At 41.6% G+C, this 19,143-nt stretch overlaps 1 protein-coding gene across 5 annotated transcripts in view; it reads left to right on the top strand.

Moving 5' to 3' along the window:
- Nucleotides 1-2,866: 2,866 nt before the first annotated feature.
- The window catches only part of galnt1 (UDP-N-acetyl-alpha-D-galactosamine:polypeptide N-acetylgalactosaminyltransferase 1), a 41,408-nt gene continuing 25,131 nt past the window's right edge, over nt 2,867-19,143 (top strand). Inside the window, exons 1-2 of one of the 5 annotated variants that reach the window (XM_044207322.1) lie at nt 2,867-3,310; nt 18,536-18,647. The gene's annotated coding sequence lies outside the window, so the exon portion shown is untranslated. Of the gene's footprint in view, nt 3,311-18,510; nt 18,648-19,143 lie in introns of all 5 variants that reach the window. The other 4 variants (XM_044207319.1, XM_044207318.1, XM_044207320.1 and 1 more) reach the window with 4 other exon arrangements.

The following is a 19,143-nucleotide window of genomic DNA, read 5'->3' as shown; positions in this document are numbered from 1 at the left end:
CTGGTGCTGGATATGTGTATATGTTTGTAATGGGGATGGATAGCTCTCACGTGTGTGTGTTTCATGTTCTTATATCCCAGTGGGGACTTTAACCTGAATGCACACTAACCCATGGGGACTTGTGTCACTGTGGGGACAACAATTGAGGTCCCCAAGGGTAGAAACTTCTTTTTGAGGGCTAAGACTTGGTTTTAGGGTACAGGTTACAATTAGGTTAAGGTTAGGGTTAGGGTTAGGGTTAGGGTTAAGGTTAGGGTAAGGTGCTAGGGAAAGCACTATGTCAATGACTGTCTCCCACTGGGATAGTGAAACAAACATGTGTGTGTCCTTATTTCCTACCTGGTCTGTGTTTGAACTTTTCAATCCCAAGGCTGCTCCTTTAACCTATTCACCTGCTGTACAAAGGATGTGTGAATATTTATTTCTAAAGAATAACAGAAATTAAATTGCTTTATCAAATTAAAGCCTTCGCATCTTTAAAGTGGATTTGGTGCATCCCAAAAGCCACCGACAGTAGGTTTTCTCTTCCAAATGTAAGATTATAAATATAGACGACAACAAAAAACCCAAGGATGTGAGAACCTTTTGCAGATGTATAATGACTAATACAAGATGGCAAGCTTGTCAGGAGAGAATGCAAATAGGCTGTGTGTAGCACATATTTAATCATTTACTGTGCTGAATCTCGCTTCCTGAATACATTCTGCATGACCTGACCTAGAAGTGCAGCAGTTTTGCGATTCGCATCTCATCAAGTCCGGGCAGAGTGTTTTCTGTCTGTGCAGGTAGAGCGTTGAGTCATAAAATGAGACACAGCTCCTCACTGACTTCATTATGTGCAACAGGAGTTTGGCAGTGTTTGCATGTGTAAAAAAAGTGGGCTTACCTTACACATCATATGTTGGCCACCTTGAATCTTTCACAGAATTACACAACGCGAATGTATTGCCAATCAGACAACAGAGTTTACCATCCATTTGAATGAGTGGTCAATAAAATGGTATCAACTGAAGGAAACCGACTCACTGAGTCAGGCAGCTAGCTCTGCCTGGCACTGGAAACGGTCTGAGCACTCCCATGTGCTTCTCTTATTCTGGTAATAAATTGTGACGAAAAAAAGGTTATGCCTGCAGTCAAGACGTTTAAACACTCCCCTGATGGAACAGGTAATAGTAAGCAATACGGCTGACATCTTATTTATAGCTTCTTGTAACTGAGCGTATCCCATTTGCCATAAACAGACCTCCTCTTTCTTGTGGTTGAAAAGAGGAGACAATTTTTTCCCCACTCTATTTTCTCTACTTTTTCAGTCCAATTTTTATCCTCAATATATAGCAATATATGACAATCCCTTAGCTGCATCTGAGGCCTTATTGGATTGATGGTATGTTTGTAAGTATTGGCCAAAAAAACAGGCTAAAGTTATGGCCCTCTGTCATACTGGCCTGTTAGAGCTTCCAGTTCCAGCAGTGCTTCAAGGGTTTATGTGTACAAATTCCACCACACAGGTATATTTCATACAAATTAAAACAAAAAGACATGTGTGCATCTTCCTGCTGGAAGTTTTTTGAATCAGTGTTGAAGTTTCCCCAATTAATTCAGATATGAAACTTCCCTGCACCATCAAGATCTAATAAGACTTTGGGAACATGAAGCAACTTTGATTAATACAGACTGATAAGAGAGAAAAAGATGGATGGATCACTAAGAATAGAACAAATACGGCAAGGATGTCAGATACATGAGCCACCTTCATATCCTGTGTTTTTGCAGGCAGTGAAATATTCCCACAATGTCTACAAAACTCTAGTTTAAAAAAGGAGGGATAGAGAAAGCTTCAGATGTATTTCTTGTTTGATTTGGTTTGAATGTGTGTTTTCAGTGCCTTCAAGTTAAAAAAAAAACTTAATTTGCATGGCTTGTTAAAAAAAAACATTTAACACATACAGGAGAAGATTGAGGTACTTGTACCTCACACAATTTGGTGTGCTACCACTTGATAAAAGCTAGAACGCTGTCAGAAGGCCTGTTTTAATGATGTTTAGTCTTAATAGTCTGTCTTTTTCCTCTTCTGAAACAAACAGCATTTTGGAGAGTGTGTGTTGGATATTCCTGCTTTCTGCATGAAAAGCAGCAGCTTCCCTGAGGGTCAAAGTGTTGCTGTTTAAGATTCTTTTTCTTAGGATAAACTAAGCCTTTTAGCCAGTGATATACAAATACTTACTGCCTATTCATGCAAAAAAAAGTGGATTATGTGGATCTGTATTTTTACTTGGATGTAGATATGATTTACTGAATGATTGGTCTTAAATTATTTCATTAAGAGGTTACCCATGTGCTTCATCTTACTCTTTAACATCACTCTCATTTTAAATAGTTATCATATCTAGGTTTTCTTTCTTTTTTCTCATATAAAACAATCGGTTATAGAGGGGTGCCAGTTGAAATTCCTGTCTCGTAAATGTGCTTCAAACAAGATTTGTCTGCAAGGTTTACCCTCTAGTGATTTATAATGTGTGCCTTACAATGATAATGCAAATACTATCTGTCTGTTTGCTGTTTGACTTTTAAATTCTGACTTCATTGGTATGAGTTTGTTACTCATGCAGTTAAGCTTACTTTTAAACAATGCTCAGGCAACATCTTTCAAATTTTGTATAGCTTTTTTGTCACATAGGTTTTAATGAACCAAACATTGCATAAATGAGTATATTTGTTGTTGAATCCAAATTAATCTAGCCAATATCACTGGCAAAGACTAGGTCCACTTTGATGGACAGCACAGCATTTTGGATGCAGTTGTAACAATTTTGGACAATCTAAAAGAGGATGGGATCAGTTATAGTATTTCTTCCGGGTTGAGGTAATGAAGGGAGGGATGAGCAATGATGCTGACTCTGTTTGCGCCGCACATCAGCAGCCAAGCTCCTCTCTCTCTCCGTCTCTCAGTCAGACAGACCCAGGCCAGGCAGTGGCAGCGCGTCCGCCCGGAGAGAGAGACCGCACCGCATAGCGCTACTGCCGACTGAACCGTAATCATATTCACGGTCTTTTCAAATTGACGTCTCCTCTGACACCGCATTCACAGCAAGAAACACCTCACCCCGGGCTTGGTTTTTTTTTTTAGGTAACTGGTTTGTCTCGACGACACAGAGAGGACCACACTCCCCCCATCGTTAGCTCGCTAAGCTAGCTAGCCCGCTAACTTAGCTGTGATACTTTGTACCGTATCGGCGTCTGTTTTCTGCCTCGTCGCTGGCCTGCGGTCTGTTGTGCCACAGCGGTGGATTGAGGTGCCCTGTCACTCTAGGTAAGCGAACAATTATGTGAAAAACACTGCATTATAACTATTTTTTTTCAGCCACACTGTCAACCGCGGGCTTGTTTCTGAGCAGTGAGCCAGTAACGTTATCTAGTAGCAGCAGACTGGCGATATGGCAGGCAGAGGGGTTCTTGTTGACAGAAGCAGCCAAGCAACGGGGATGTGATGGGACTCACACACAATTGTCAATGCCAAGTTAACAATATCTCACACTTGCCGCATTTGACTGCAGCGAATTTGCCTAACGGTCTGTTCACATAACTATTGAGACAGTTAGCAAATATTCTGCCTAAACGACCAGGAAAATATTCATACAAAGCAGCCCATGAGCATAATGGTTAATAAATGTATATGTACTCTTCCTGGTAGACGTTTTCTTATTTATCGCTGAACATTTTAGAGCTTCAGTGTTGCATCACAACCTGGAAAGATGAGCTGTTCACTCGGAATTTAACCCCTAGTTGGTGCTTGTTGTGTCTCCTGTATCCTGATAGAGGTCAGATGATTTAGCTTAGCTTGATGCATATAAGAGGAAAATAACTAGTGGCTAATTGAACCTCTTTCCTTCCCTGTTGGGCTGCAGATATTGAGGGCCCTCCCCCTCTGTTGAACAGCGGTAAATTGCATTTCGTGTAATTCAATCAGTAAGTTACCTTTTATAAGGTTTGGTTAAAGTATGTGGGGTCTGACCTGTGTGTGTGCGTGTGTGTGAGAAAGGGACTCATTGAGTGAGTGTGCATGAGTGAGCAATGCTGTAATTATCTCAAGAGATAAGAAAATGGATTCACTATCAATCCTGCAAGAGTCTGCAGTTGCGCAGCAGAGCAGATGAAGATGTAGGATTGACGGGGAACCAATTCAATTAATCTGTCATGTTCCTTAAAGGGAGAGAAAAGAGGAGCATGTATTATTTATCCCCTGTGTGTGTGTGTGTGTGCGTGTGTGTGTTTGGCATTGCCTGTATGTGTGCAGTAGGAGAATATGCTGTGTAGCTGGAGGGAAGCTGCTGTACATGTACTTGTGCTACCTGTAGCGTGGGTCACATGGTGCCTGAACATGAGCTGATGGCTTTGATCATGTTTTGAACAGTTCTGTGGTACAGAACTACATAAAAGAAGCACTGACTTGACCGTGCAGGTCAGTATTGTAAAAATATAGTTGTTGTTGCCTTGAAATGTATACAGTACATGTGACTTATGGGTTGTATGTGTGTCAAGTTCAGGACCTTGCCTCAGAGCTGTAATATCTTAACTCAGCCCTGTGGTAAGGCATGACTGCCCAGCATTGAAAGGAAATGAATCATGTTCCTCATTTCAAGGCCGTGGAGTCGGCATGATGCGTTTCCTGCTCTGTGTGTGTTAACTGTGTGTTCAGGCGTCAGCAGATGTGCCTGCTTTTGTGTATGTGTCCTACTGCTCCCATGTTTCTGAGGGCTGATTTGAGATTTTTGCAAATTGGCCGCTCTTTTGTAGATTTAGTTAGAGGCAAGTATTTGGATTATGATGAAATACGGTTCTGTGTCTACGAAGTGAATGACATCAATGAGAGTCACTGTGGTTTTAGCTCATATATGTGTAAGTAATAGGTTGTGTGTGTTTCCACTGTGTAATGGTAATACAGGTGGTAATAATCATGATAATAGCATGCTTTGGAATGTAATTTGTTTAATCTTTACAAAACTCCAAATTAAAAAGCATGTGCGCAAATGCAACCAAGATGTTTTATCTTTTTCTGTGTTTTTAATTATGGTCAGAAATTAGTAAACTTTAGTTTTTTCAAGATGTAAAGGTGAAAATCTCTGATACCCACTCTGTTAGTGTGTATTGGTATTTGTGAGTGTATGTGTTTGTCATAGAGGGTGGCTGTGGTGCATTTATTGCTCCGAGCTGGTCTGGAACAATAGCTCTATTCTGGCCCATGTCTCCGGAGGGAGGCAGCAGCATTCGGCGTTCCCGGCACTCTGTGTGCCAGCAAGGCTCGGTTTGGGATTGGGTTTCCACAGCCACCTGGAGCTCAGAGCACAGGAATGCCATTGTTCCTCCTTCCAGACTATGGCCGGATCAGACGCACATGCAAACACACACATACACATAAACAGACACATGTATATACACACACTTAGTACATAGTATGCAAGAGGAGCTTGTACCAGCTTGCCTGTCCCCCAAAACTTAGGTCACCCCGATTTGTTACGTTGTCACTGCTTACATAAATAGACCGTGAAACATCAAGCCTCTGCCTGCACAGCCACTGAAACCTGACATTAGCAGCAGAGCAATATGCTTGTCTGTTAGTATTTTTAGCTGTAAAGCAAATCTGTGTATATCTGTAAGCTGAACCTGCTTAAGACTTATGACAGGCATGTGAAGAGAATGAGAAGTGCTGAAATAATTGCTCAATCAATCAACAGCAAAGTTGAGAAGCAGTTAATTGTTTTAGTCATTTATCAAGCAAAAATGGCAAACTATGGTGCCAGTTTCTCCAATGTGAGGAATTTTCTGCCTTTCAGGACATCACTCTGGGCTAAGGGGAAATTATAATGAGAAGTTTTCACTATTGTCAGTCATTTTCTAAACCAAACAATTAATCGATGAATCAAAAAAAATAACTGATACATTAATTGATCATGAAAATAATACTTGCAGACCAAAATGTAACCAAACTTGAAAAACCTAAAATTTAATTTCAATAAAATTCATTAATATGTATAGCTACGTATTGTCATAGAGAGACTAGAGCAAGTGTAGCGACACCTCTTCTGTTATCTGTTCTAGCTGGCGAAATGTCAGTTTGACTTTGTTTACTTGAAAGATGTCTTTTTAATCAAATCCTCTCACAAGGAAGCATTGCACAAACGTCAGCTGTCGGTAAGACATCTGATTGCTGACTACTTTTCAGCCAGCTACTTCTCTAAAGTGGCTTTTCTTTTTAATAATGTTGTCTGATCACATCACACATCAGACAGACTTATGGCAGTGTAGCAGAAAGCAGATTTGCTTCTCACAGATCCACCTATTTTTTGTGTAGCATGGCATCATTTAAAAGTATTTTTGGAGCATTTTTTAGCTTTTATTAGAGAGGAGATAGTTGAGAGTAACAGGAAATGTGGGGAGAGATCAGGGATGACATGTAAGAAAGGTCCCTGGTCAAACTCAAACCGAGGGTGCTGTGATTAGGCCTACTTACATTCGTAGGCCCCATTCATCATCATTTCTTTACTGAAAAACTGAGGTTGGATGTGTTTATCCCGCCTTTAGTATTATTAGATTGACTTTTCTACTTGAAACTGACAGCCTAGAGTGTAGTGTAGAGCTCACAAAAACTCACTGCAGATGTTGATAGTTTAGCTAGATCAGATAGCAGAGACTTAATTGGTTGATCTTCAGACAAAGTAAGAGAAACAGAAAACGGAGAGAGATGAGACGGAGAGAGATAGCCTTCTGCAGCATTTAGGGTGTGTGTGTTTGCCTATGCGTGTGTGTCCTCTGGCTTTCCAGCAGGTCACATTAGGGATAGAGTTGCATAGAAGTGGGTCAGCCAGTGCCACCAGGGAGTCTTGCCAGCTCCCTGCTCCCTATCAGGCTGGAACCAACGGCCAACACCAGCACATAAACCTTAGTTGTGTGCATGTGTGTTCAGTATACATGTATGCATTGTTGACAATTGTTGGTGTGCATGTTTATGCGTAGACACAGAGTGTGTGATCTTTGAGGTTTGTCATTCATTAAGAAGATAACATGGCCCTGCGTTGTTCACTGTACTTTGACTTTTCATAAACAGCTTTGCTGGAAACTGAAATACTGTAAAGGCAAAAAGAGCAGCAAGCATTAACTATGGCGCAGTATGCTTGGACTGCATATAGGGCCTCTACAGATGATTCAGAGCTTGTCAAACTCAGTGTGTCTCAGCTGGATGGACACACTGTTTCTGCTGCCTTAATGATAAGGAAATAGGATTTAGCCCAGTATTCAGCAGAGGTTTATTTCGTCTCCTAGCTGCAGTCTCTTGTTTTCTGCATTGGTTCTCCTCTGAGAAGGAATTAATGGTCTATTTCTGTTCTCAGTTTTCTTGCCTAAGTCCCTGCATTGTTGAATTGAGATGACATCATGAGGTAAGTAGACAGTAATATAAGTATAGTACACGACTGAATTATAGCACAATATGGCAGAGATCACACTTCCATCCAATACAAATAAAATCTGCTGCTCCAAATGAAGTGATTCTCTGACTGTCGGATAATGTCAGAAAGCACTTTTCTAAGAATGAGGAGGTCTTGTAGGCATAGTCTACTTTATTAGGGCTGCACGATATGGTAAAAAAATCATATTGCGATTATTTTGACAGATATTATGATTTGATATTATTTCACTCTGTTCAGGTGTTCAAGGTGACGTGGTTGACATAAACAGATCCTGTGCTTGGATAGTATGAAGCTTTAGGAGTCACCTTGAACACCTGAATAGAGTGAAATAATATCCAATCATAATATCTGTCAAAATAATCGCAATATGATTATTTTACCATATCGTGCAGCCCTAGAGAAGTAGATATACTAATAGTAGATATGAAGATATAAAGTAGATATAATAATAGGTACTGCAACAGCTGAGCCTGGTAGCATTGAGTAACCCTATACACTGTGTTCAGCTTAGCTCCAACAATTCCCTTCTTTGTAAGAGTGTGCTGTTCATGCGTCCGTATGTTGCTCACAGCATCTGTTTCAGTCTGAGATATGACCCGACAGGAAAAGACATAGTTTCCATGGCGACAGCCCTGCTCCTTGCCCGACCCCCTCCCCACACCCGCCATAGGAGGAAGTGGAGTATGTCCAATTTCTGCTGACTGGTGGAGAAACAATTGTGTGACACACACAGATGTCTCTCCTCACGCTGGCCTGGAATGATTGTTTGTGTGCCTTTCTAATGTGTATGACACTGTTTGTTTGAGAGTGTATGTTGGCTTCTCCATCCAGCTCGTCGGCCTGTTTGTTTTGTAAGACTTGAATGTCATGGAAATTTAAATCTCAAACAGAATAGTACTTTATGTAGTAACTGTCAATTCAAGGAAGGATATTTCGTGTGTGCATGGTGGCCTTGCTAAGTTACACATTATTGATCTGGGGATATTTGTCCTGCATTTGACCCAACCTTATTGTTTTACTGTTTAGGAGCGGCAGGTAGCCACAGTGCAGTGGAAGGTGGAATAACTCCAGTTCTGAGGCCAGTGCCTTGGTCAAGGACGGTGGCAGGAGTACTACCGACTATAGCATGCCTGTCACTGCCAGTCAGCCCTAGTAGTAGGGTTCAAACCCAGGACCTTCTTGCTGTGAGGCGATACTGCTAAACACTGAGCTACTGTACCACCATATCCACTAGGGGTGTAAGCGGTACGTGTATTCATCCCGAACCATTTGGTACAGTGCGTTCAGTTCGGTATGCGACTTCCACGGATCGGTACGCCCTGTGACCCAAACTATTACTGTCAAAATAGTCTCTTTATGTCTACTACTCGCACTCGCGGAACAGAAATTCTAGAGCACGGGTTTTACACAGAATGTTTTGGCAAGGCACTAGTAGCTGTCTATCAGCTGTAGCATGCTAGTCGGCTTAGCCCGGTTAGCCAGGTTAGTCAAGCTCCTGTAGTGTCGCTGCCTCTGAATGGTAAACACAAATGACAGACCAGAGATGGAGGACCCTCCCGTGACATTTAGATCCACTGTATGGGAGCATTATGGTTTCCCGGTTAATTACGATGGGAAACTATGAGTGTGAAACTGTATGCCGACATTGTTCAACTGAAGTTGGGTATGTCTGGAAACACTTCAAACATGTCATTTTCAACGGCATCACCTGAATGTGTTGATTAGTGGAACAAGATAAAAACAGAAGGCGAGTCCTTCTCCTCACAGTGTTCAGGCAGCCTGTCACTGCAGATTCGGACTGTGCTAAATCAATAACTAATGCTATAAGAGAATTTATCGCTGTAGATATGCGACCATACTCTATATATACAGTCTATGGGTCGTAGAGAATACAGAATTTAAGCATATGTTCGAAGTGCTTGACCCCCGCTACAATGTGCCTTCACGTGTGCATTTCAGTCAGTCCGTTGTGCCTGCCCTGTATAAACCAGCGCAAGCTGCAGTTGTTCAGGAATTATCAACAGTCTTACGATGGAGCATTACTGACATTTGTGTTGTTTATTTTTTATTATTGACAATATGACAGTATTTGAGTGCAATAACGGTTACAGTAAGAATCAGGGCCAATGAGCCACTGTTGAATGTTTACATTTTTCAAATTAATTACAAAATACATTTTTTTTGTTTTCCCTGCTTTGCTGAAAACGTACCAAACCGTGACCCTAAAACCGAGGTACATAGTGTGAAAGTGAGGCTTTCCCTCTACGTTACTACGTTGCTCCAGACTGTTAATACCTAGCTACTTAGCAGCTTCGAATCAGGCTAACTAAAAATTAAAATAGCCTAAAACTGGAGGTCTTCCAAATACATTTTGGAGCTGCGGTGCTGGAACCGTGGGTAGAGTAATCAGAGCGATCAGAGGATTGATCGCATTTTCTCCCACAGTGAAAAAAAATCACTCATAAAGTTAGCTGCTAACTAGCTAGCTGTTCACAGTCTGGATCAACTACTGCGAAGAGCAGAAGACGCCGTAGTAACGTTACATAAAGAGGGACTTTTATTTATTTTTTGTGCTAGCAAACACAACACACAGCCTTTCACTAACCATTATATTGCAACCTGATCCCACGTGATCTCATGGGCAAGGAGATGAAAACAAAACAGTGACTGACGTGGTGCAACAACTTGCTGTAGTAATGCTTTGCAGTGAAAAAAAAAAACAAAAGCAGAAGGCACAAGTCTTGATGAGAAAATGAGACACAGTCAACATGGGTTGTCTATTCTTCACCGAGAACTGGAGGTGAGATTTTAAGTTTTAATATCTTTCAACAGTAGTGTACTAGCTAATGTTAACCTCAAGGGCTAGAATGTTTACCATTGCTTGGCAACACCGTCAGCTGCTCCGACTTGTCTCTCTCATTGGCTATTGTGGTCCTGCTCCTGTACTAAATACTTACGTCATCATCCAGATTTTAAATCCTAAATATCAAACATGTTTGATATTATGGGTCCTGCGAACAGTTCGGGAGGTTCAAGACTGGATCTGTAAACCCCTCACATTACCAGATAATCTGGGCCAAACATTGGTACCGACCACAGTCCCAGACCAGATTTTCTGTGGGAGTGGTGAATCGGGGATGGATTCGCCTTATACTCCTGTATTGTGTGTGAATGTGTCTGTGTCTGTGTGAGGGAAAGTTTGAAAATCAAAAATAAACTTTATCCGCTCAGCTCATCTGTCCTATGCGGCTGGGGGCCGATGTAGCAATTTGTGCTGGTTTTTTGACATGGTGTCAATTAGTTTGGAGCCGAGTAAATGTTCAGTAAGTTATTAACAGTCTCCATTAGGCTGGGCAAGTTCAAAGTTGTTGAATTTCTGTCTTACTCTGTCTCACTCTCAACACAGTCAAGAATTTAAGTGGTTCAGAAATGTAATGGGCATTGTAAATAATTTGTAATGCAGCACAGTAGGGTTTTTTTTATGGATTTCAAATCAAAGAGTTGATAAGCCTTGTGTTTGAGTCATCCAAGCATCACAGCTGATCAGTCAGATACAGCTCCCTTCTTTTCAGCTATATTTAAATAGCATAACCAAACTAACCAAAGGCAACATGGGAGTGGGATGAAAAAACCTGTAAAAAGTCAAGTCACACTGGTGTTCATATTCTTCTCTTGATCTCACCTTACCGAAACTCTGTTCCATAGACTATCAATGAGTGAGTTCGTGTAGCTTTTGTTTACTTGTGCAGGGTTGCTGCTAATTAGGCATTGTTATCCAAACGAATGCAATGGTGTAAAATGTTTCCACAAAGAGAAGAAATCAGTGTGACTACACTGTCAAAGGTGTGACTGCACTCTCAAGGTTGTTTAGATCCTTAAATGTTTCAAACACGACCGTAGCCAAAATGTGTATCCCAATAGAAAAGTATGTGTCTGCAACTGTTGGATACAAAGGGAAGAGAACTAGAGAAGGGCAGAAAGGACAGATACCTGCTGTGGAAGCTCTGTACTCTGTCTAGGTTTGGTGACAAAGTGAGCTATCTGCCCCAGGCTCACCCTGACCAAGGTACAGTTCTCCCCTCTGAACCCGCATTGACACAACCATCCATCCCTAGCTCTTATCTGGTACCAGGCCGCTACTCTGAGTGTCTGTGTGTATGTGTGTGGGTCTGTGTTTGTGTGTCTGAGGACTCTTTGAGTGGAGTTGTTCTGGCCTGGTCACACTGATAGCCATATCAACAGATACTCCTGGCTGATGGACTGCAGAACAACAGGCCCATTGTTTTTCTGAGTGTGTGCGTGGGTGTGTATGCTAAGCCATCAGAAATTGCATTTCTACGAGCCACAGACGCACTGTGCTCATGTATCTTGGAAATGTGTGTGTGCGTAGTATGTGCTGCAGTGTAATCTGATAGAGGCTGGGATGTGGGTTAGTGTGGCTGCAGTTCTGCAGGGAGAGACAGCAGCAGGATACTGCCTCTGTACTTACTGTCGGGGCACTAGCCTGGCAAAAAAAAATGTTTCACAAAAATGCAAAGGCCAACCTGCACTTGAGATTTGACTTTTTTAATTTGTGTTTGTTCACATACCCTGAAACACAGTGCTTTGGCTGTTTTAGTCATTCTAGCCTTTTTTTTCTGTGTGCTTAGATAGTGTTCATAATATTCAAACATGGCATCTAAACTGTGTGTGGAGCTAGCCTTATTAGAATAGAGTCTACCGATGCATAGTGATAGAAATAGAGATGAACATCTGTTTAACTTCTTAATAAGGCTAGATTGAAAAGAGGATGGCCAGATTAGTCATGCCTGGGGCTCATAGTGGATTTTACCTGCAGTCATTAAGCCAAAGTTATTACTGAACATTTGGAACTCACAATGAAAGCTTATGGACGTTATGCAGTGTGACTAGGAGTGTGTGTATGTAGGGGCTATTGACCTCATGACAGGACTGCTCAAATGAAATATTGATAACGCTAGCTTGGGTAGGAAATGTGTGTGTGTGTGTGTATGTGGAGTTGTATGTGTATATTTAGAATTTTGCCTGGTGATTGATTGTGCATTTTGCAGCAGCCAGTAGGCTATTGAGTGTCCATTTTTTTTGAAATATTGTCCCATAGATCAAACCACTTGCACTGGCCCAGTAGTGTTAAAGCAGAATTAATGAGGACCGAGTCTGCAAACAGACTGGGAGGTTACATGATGCAGCTGCCAATTACAGTGGATCATAGAGGACATCTTTATTTGTTGATCAGGCTTTTAATGGCACTGTTTGAACAGTGAGATGAAAAATGTCATTCTCTCCTGTGAAAGAACTACAGATTTGCTTTTTGTTGAAGGCTAATGCTGTAGATGTTATTCACACTTGCAGTGACTCAGCATACTTCGCTTGCCAGGTCTATTATATGGGGTCTCCAGATGTCTGCTGCACATGTATCATGTCATCCTAACTTTGGGTCTACTGAAGTTGTGTTACATTAAAAAAATACTTACTCTGTTACATGTAAAATAAAGTTTAGGATCATTCATGTTATTGCAGTGTTTGCAGCTAAAAACTTCTGTTGTGCAGAAAATGCGTTAAACCCACACTTTGCCGCTACACCCCAAGAGGAGGAGATTGCATGCTGCGCAGAATTACTAGGAAGCCTGTCCTGGATTGGGAATGTTGCCGAGAGCGTTTGCGCACACAGCTGGGGGCATGCACGCACTTAAGCTTCATCTTGTTAACACGGTTGCTGGCCAGAGCAGGGACAGCAGGGAGATATGGAACCGAGAATGAATCACAAACCTCCAGATGTCACCAAGACACACAGAGATAGATGGGACAGTTTTGGGCTAAATCTGTTCTGTGTAATCACTCAGGACACAGACGAGGGAAGTGTGTGTGTGTGTGTGTGTGTGTGTGTGTGTGTGTGTGTGTGTTCTACGTAAACAGGAAGCAGATCTGTCTTTCTCTCTCCTTTCATCTGTCGCTCCCTTGGTCCCTCTTTCGTCCTACCCTTCCTCTCTCTGTGAGTGTGTATGTAAAATAAATAAATAAATATATATATATATATATATATATATATATATATTATATATATATATATATATATAATAAAAATTGTGTGTGTGTATCTAGAAAGTGACTGGCTCCCAGAGCACGTCCTTATTATGGAAAGCAAAGCAGGCTGTTGTGTGAACTGTTTCATCCAGGATAAGTGACATAGTGGTGTGTCCAGGGAGGTTGAACCAGCTGCTTCTTACCTATTTTCTCCATGCGCTATTCCTGGCATTCCTGTTTTTCCTCCCTGGGCTTCCCCTGGAAAGCTGTCAGAAATGGGAAGTTACAGCTACAGTTACCTGTGATACTGTTGTTGTCATCTTTTGTTGCCTTTCCTCTAGTCCCTATTTAGCATGGATTTGGCATTTGTGCGTGCATGAGGTGCTGCAGGCCCCTCAGGGCCTTCCTTTCCCACACCACTGGAGACATGAGGTGTTTGACAGGGCAGGAGGTCAAAGGGAGGGCTGGAAGGAGGTGGAGGGGAGGTGCAGTTGGCACAGGATTGGCACTGTTTGTTGTTGCTAAGGCCAAAGATGGCATCTTTGGACTCCCTCTGTTACATCATACGCTACAAACAGTCACATAACACACCAAATACACACACACATCCTTGTACTTACTGTAAGACCTTGTGAGGGCCATCATTGACATAATGCATTCCCTAGCCCCTTAACCATCACAACTAAAAGCCTAACCCTAACCTTAACCTAATTCTACCCTAACTCTTAAAACCAAGTTTTAACTTTCAAACAGCCCTCTGAAGTTGTGAGGACCGGCCAAAATGTCCACACTCTGTAAGTAAAAAAAAACATGTTCCAGTCCTCACTATGTAGCAAGTACAAGTACACACACACTTCATGCTTATAACAAGCTATCACAGGGTCTTAAGAAAAGAGACCTTTCTTCCTGTCTTACCCAGTTTCTGCTCTCTCCTCTGTGTCTTTCTGCAGCAGTCTTTGAGACAGAGAGCGAAACAGTTAGGTTTAATGCTTCGCCATGGCTGGTTGGTCACAGAGTGTTCATCCTGAGCTTGGGGAATTGTGAAGGACTGATTGGACTATCTGTTAGTTTTAGCTCAGCCCACACTACCCTCTCAATTGTCCACAGCAAAGGTTGTTTCAGAGCTCCTCAACCTTGTTTGGCTCCAGTCCTGCAGGGCCCTCAAGCTTTAGCATGCTAGCTTTAGCTTGTAAGGTGATATGTGGGTGCAGACATACATAAACGTGATGTGTGTTAAGTGATTTCTGCTTGCTGAAAGAGAACTTGTGCTTACTAGCAGAGGTTTCATCATTAGTCCACCCATGAGCTCCTCCTCACCTCTGCATTTGTTAGTCTGCCTCAGTTATTGGTCTTTTGGATTTATGAATTATGTTGACCCAGACTGAATGGAAATAGGCCTGCATGGAAGAAGAGACATACTTTGTGGATTAATAACAGGGAGTGTTCTGTAGGGACCAAGATACAGTCAAGAGTAGGGTGAAATCATGAGGACCCAGCCTTTTGGCTGCCAAGCTGCATTCTTTGCGTTGGTTGTCAGCTGGTCACAGCTGGAATGGAGAGAAGTAAGGAGGTGTACAAAAGAGAAGGATGGTGAAGACTGTAAGAAGCAGAGAATTAGGGATGCACTGATCCAACTCGTCTTTCCCCAAAACCAATTCTGACACCTAATCTCAGGATATCTACCAATACAGAATATGGTACCTGTGGTCTCTTTTCCAAAATTTAAAATCAATATTATGCTGCCTCACTGCACAGAACTGTAAGTGTCTTAACTGAAAGTGTACACTATCATTCTTTTTTGTGCATGTTTTAACTATATTCTGCTAGACAGTTTATGAGATTTACAATAGAACAACATCAGTTAAATATTTACCATATCCTGACTAGAGGGCTCAGTGCATCAAAATAAGCTCACTGCAGCAAATGAATGGAGCAGAACAGAAAACTATATTTAATGTGGATCGAATCATTCACATCTGGCCAATACCTGATCTGTTTAATAAGGTCAGTATTGGCACTAATACCAATCCAACAGATTGCCTCAGGGCATTCTGACAGAGAATGGGTGTTTTGGGATTGAAGAGACAACTGTTATAATAATCAGAGCTCAACACTAACTATTAGAAGTGGTTGCCAGGCTGACAACCAGGCATCAGCTTTTAGTTGCCAAAACTGAAAATATGGTTGCCATTTTTAGTAACCTTATATTTTGAGTAATTAATATACAATGCAGTTATACGTCAGCCTAATAATGAAAATGTGACATAAAAGAATGTTTAAAAGCTTTATTACAGTAACTGAACAAAATTCTTTGTAGTTTGTTTTATCTGATACTACAGAATTTGAATCATAAATGTTATCAGTTAACGTGTCCACCTTCAATTCCTGTTATACAAAGTACCAGCATTCATTTGTGATGTTGACTGGTTAGTCGAACTTTTCCCCCCCACAGTCAAACACCTTTATTTGCTTTGCCATTGTCTCTAAAACAGATGCCTGTGCACATGCGAGTAAATATGGTAAAAAGTGGTTGCCACTAGAGATGATTGATAGATTTGATTGATACCAACTGTTATATTATCTCTAAGTCTGAACACAGTGTAGAAACCGTCATCATTATTAGCTTAAGTCTATGGCATTTTACATTGCATAAATTAGCCTAGCAGCTAGCGGACTTTTCCCCTACTCATAGCTTAACAACATATTATTTATACTTTTTCTTACTCACCGTCTGTGTGCTCATCCCCGCCCTCGGTGAAACACAGGAAGCAGACAGAGGAAAGGGGAGAGACTAGCGCGGCCGGCATGCCGGCATCGATAAAAGGAATTGACAAGCTCCGAGGCATATGATTCTGATGGATAGGACAATTTAGAACCGATTCTGAATTGGAACTGGTTCTCGATTCCCATCCCTAGTTGCCACTGATGGCAACCAAAGGCCAAGAATTGGTTGCCAATTTCTCAAAATGGTTGCCAATGGCAACCTGGCAACCGTTACTGTCAAGCCCTGAGTAAGAATGGTGATCATGTCAAAGGACAGATTCTGGTGTTTTCATAATAGAAGCTTAAGAGTTACTGGGCCTTACAACAACACCAATCATCTTAACCTGCAACGAAGTGTATACAGTATATTTCTGTCTTTGTTTTCTGGAGGCTTGTGTCATGCAGTGTTGGCCTACATAATGTCATGTTCCACTGTTTGGACAGGTCCATCTCTGCTCACTTGCTCTGCATTACACATCTAAGTGTCCATCTGTTAGCCTAACTACTGAGGCATCACATCTTGATGTACTAAGTGTGTGCTTCTGTGTTCTGCGCCAGCATATTTGTGTGTGTTTGAAATCAGGTCTGTCTTGCAGCAGCAATATCTATTACAACTACTTTTTGAGGTTTTAAAGGACTGAGGTCAGTCTTTTACATTTAACAACAATTAATACCCAGGCGGAGGAAAAGCTGAGGTAGCTGTATATGTCGGAAAACCTCTCAACTTTGATGCACTGCTGTAGAAGAGCCCAGTAAAACATACAGACATGGAGTATCGCTCTCATTCAAATTTTCTAATTCAGATGTGGTTTATTAGCATGACAATAAATAATAATTATTATTAGTATTGCCAAACCATGATGTGCAAGGTTTACTCCCTCAATTTCTGTCTCAATGCTTCATTGTCTGTCTCTCTTGCTCTTTGTGGTTGCTCGCTTGGTCGTTACAACATACAGTATAGCACTCATGCAATGTCTGAAGCATTAGAAGAATGAAGAGAGGAAGAGGTTTGCTCTGCACATAGAGGCAGACATTGGTTGCTATTTGCACACACAACAGTGTGTGATTCTGTAGGGTTTTTTTGTGATTGTCAGGGGAATCTAATGAGTATTTATAGAAGCTCTTGCCTGTCCTGCTTCCAATTTGCAGATGGATTACATTCCACTCAAACTTTGTGGTGGTGTGTGTAAGATAAAGGGAGAAAAAAGAGGGATAGATGAGACAGTTTGTGACATGTGTGGGTATGACAGAGAGAAAGAGAAAAGGAGGGAAGAGATGAGGAATGATGACTCACCCAGGAGTAGACACCTTTTGTGGCCAGGACCCTATACATACTGAAGCATACCTGCACTGCAGTACAGCCTCCTCACACTCACTAACGCAGGAGTGTGTGGGCTGGCAGGAAGAGATTTATGGTATGGCTCTTCTTGTAATACAAACTCTTAATACACATACACAGGCTGGCAATATGAAGTCCCAGTCGACCAGAATGATGACTTGGCTTTAAAGTAGGCCAAGGGCCAGATTGAAGGACATATACACACACACACACACACGCACACACACACACACACAAGCCCACACTGAGTCATATTCACTCTCATCTTCATTCTCTGCGGATTTTTCAAAAATAGCAGATTAATCCAGTGAAATGAGCAGTTCTGAGAATCTGTCAGTTGTCCATCCCTATATCCTTCTACCCCTTCATCCCTTTGTCTTCTCCCTCTCTTTTTATCCTGCTTCAAGGCTGGTAGAAAGGCTTTGGTTATGTTTGACCTTTGGTGGGAGGGGCATGGGAGGAGGGAGGATGATGGATTTCAAACAAAATACAAAGAGATACAGAGCTAGGCTGACAGTTTGTAAATGACTGACAACTGGCAACATGCCTGGGGAAATTGTGACTCTGACTCTGTGTGATTTTGTGAGAGAGATGTTAGTATTGTGCGTGCACAGCCAGGAAGTGTGTTTGAGGCCGTTGAGTGACAGCTTCTCTCAGGTCTTCCTGTGGTTGCTTTGCGGTTTTGCGTCCCTGAGGTGCTATTGGAACGTCTCTTTTCCAACCCATTTGGAAAAACCACAGTCCCCAATCCACGAACTGTAAATGGAATGTTAAACAGATAAATGAAACGGGAGACAAAGCTCCTTTTAGAGTATTTCCCAACTTAGATTTTCAGTTTCAAGATCATCAACTGCTTAGCATGCAGGCTGCTTTTTCACAACTGTAGCAAAACAATGTTTTTAGTCTGTCTGTTTCTCTCTTGTTCAAGGAGCATGTTTGAGTGACAAGAGAAGGAGGAAGTGGGATCTCTGACGCTCCGCCCTCTCTGCTGGTGGAGCACCCTGCACATCTGACCAGAGACCCTTTAGTCACTTGAACAGGTATGAGTGTAGGAATGATGGGGCTGTATGAAATGGAACATCAGGTTAGTTCAGCACCATATTAACTTCAGCCAAACTTCACAACGCACAGACCAAGGACCAAAATACCAAAATAAATACATACAGAGAAGACAATAAACCGGAAACACTATTAATATAATACAGCAGACATGCCAGAAGTTTATCATTCAAGAATCAAATATATCCTGACAGTCCTTACCAGTATTATTCTACTGGTATCCTCATGGCAAAAAAATTGTATTTAACCTATTATACCTATTTAAAGTGTATTAGGATTTAGACGTACTTTGATTCCCAAAGGTTAATTGCATGGGAGATAGACTTGTTCTAGTTATTGTTAATGCTGTAGCTGTATATGTCAGATGATTAATATGTGATATACAAACCAAATCAGTAGTTAGTGATTAATTGTCTTGCTTTGGGGTCTTTGATGCATTGCAGATGCTTGAACCTGTCGTTTAAGAGAAAGAGAGGC

The sequence above is a fragment of the Siniperca chuatsi genome, linkage group LG9 (genome assembly GCF_020085105.1).
Source record: "Siniperca chuatsi isolate FFG_IHB_CAS linkage group LG9, ASM2008510v1, whole genome shotgun sequence".
NCBI classification, from domain to species: Eukaryota; Metazoa; Chordata; class Actinopteri; order Centrarchiformes; family Sinipercidae; genus Siniperca; species Siniperca chuatsi.
The sequence above is the reverse complement of the archived record's forward strand: the minus strand, read 5'-3'. Positions and strand labels throughout refer to the sequence as shown.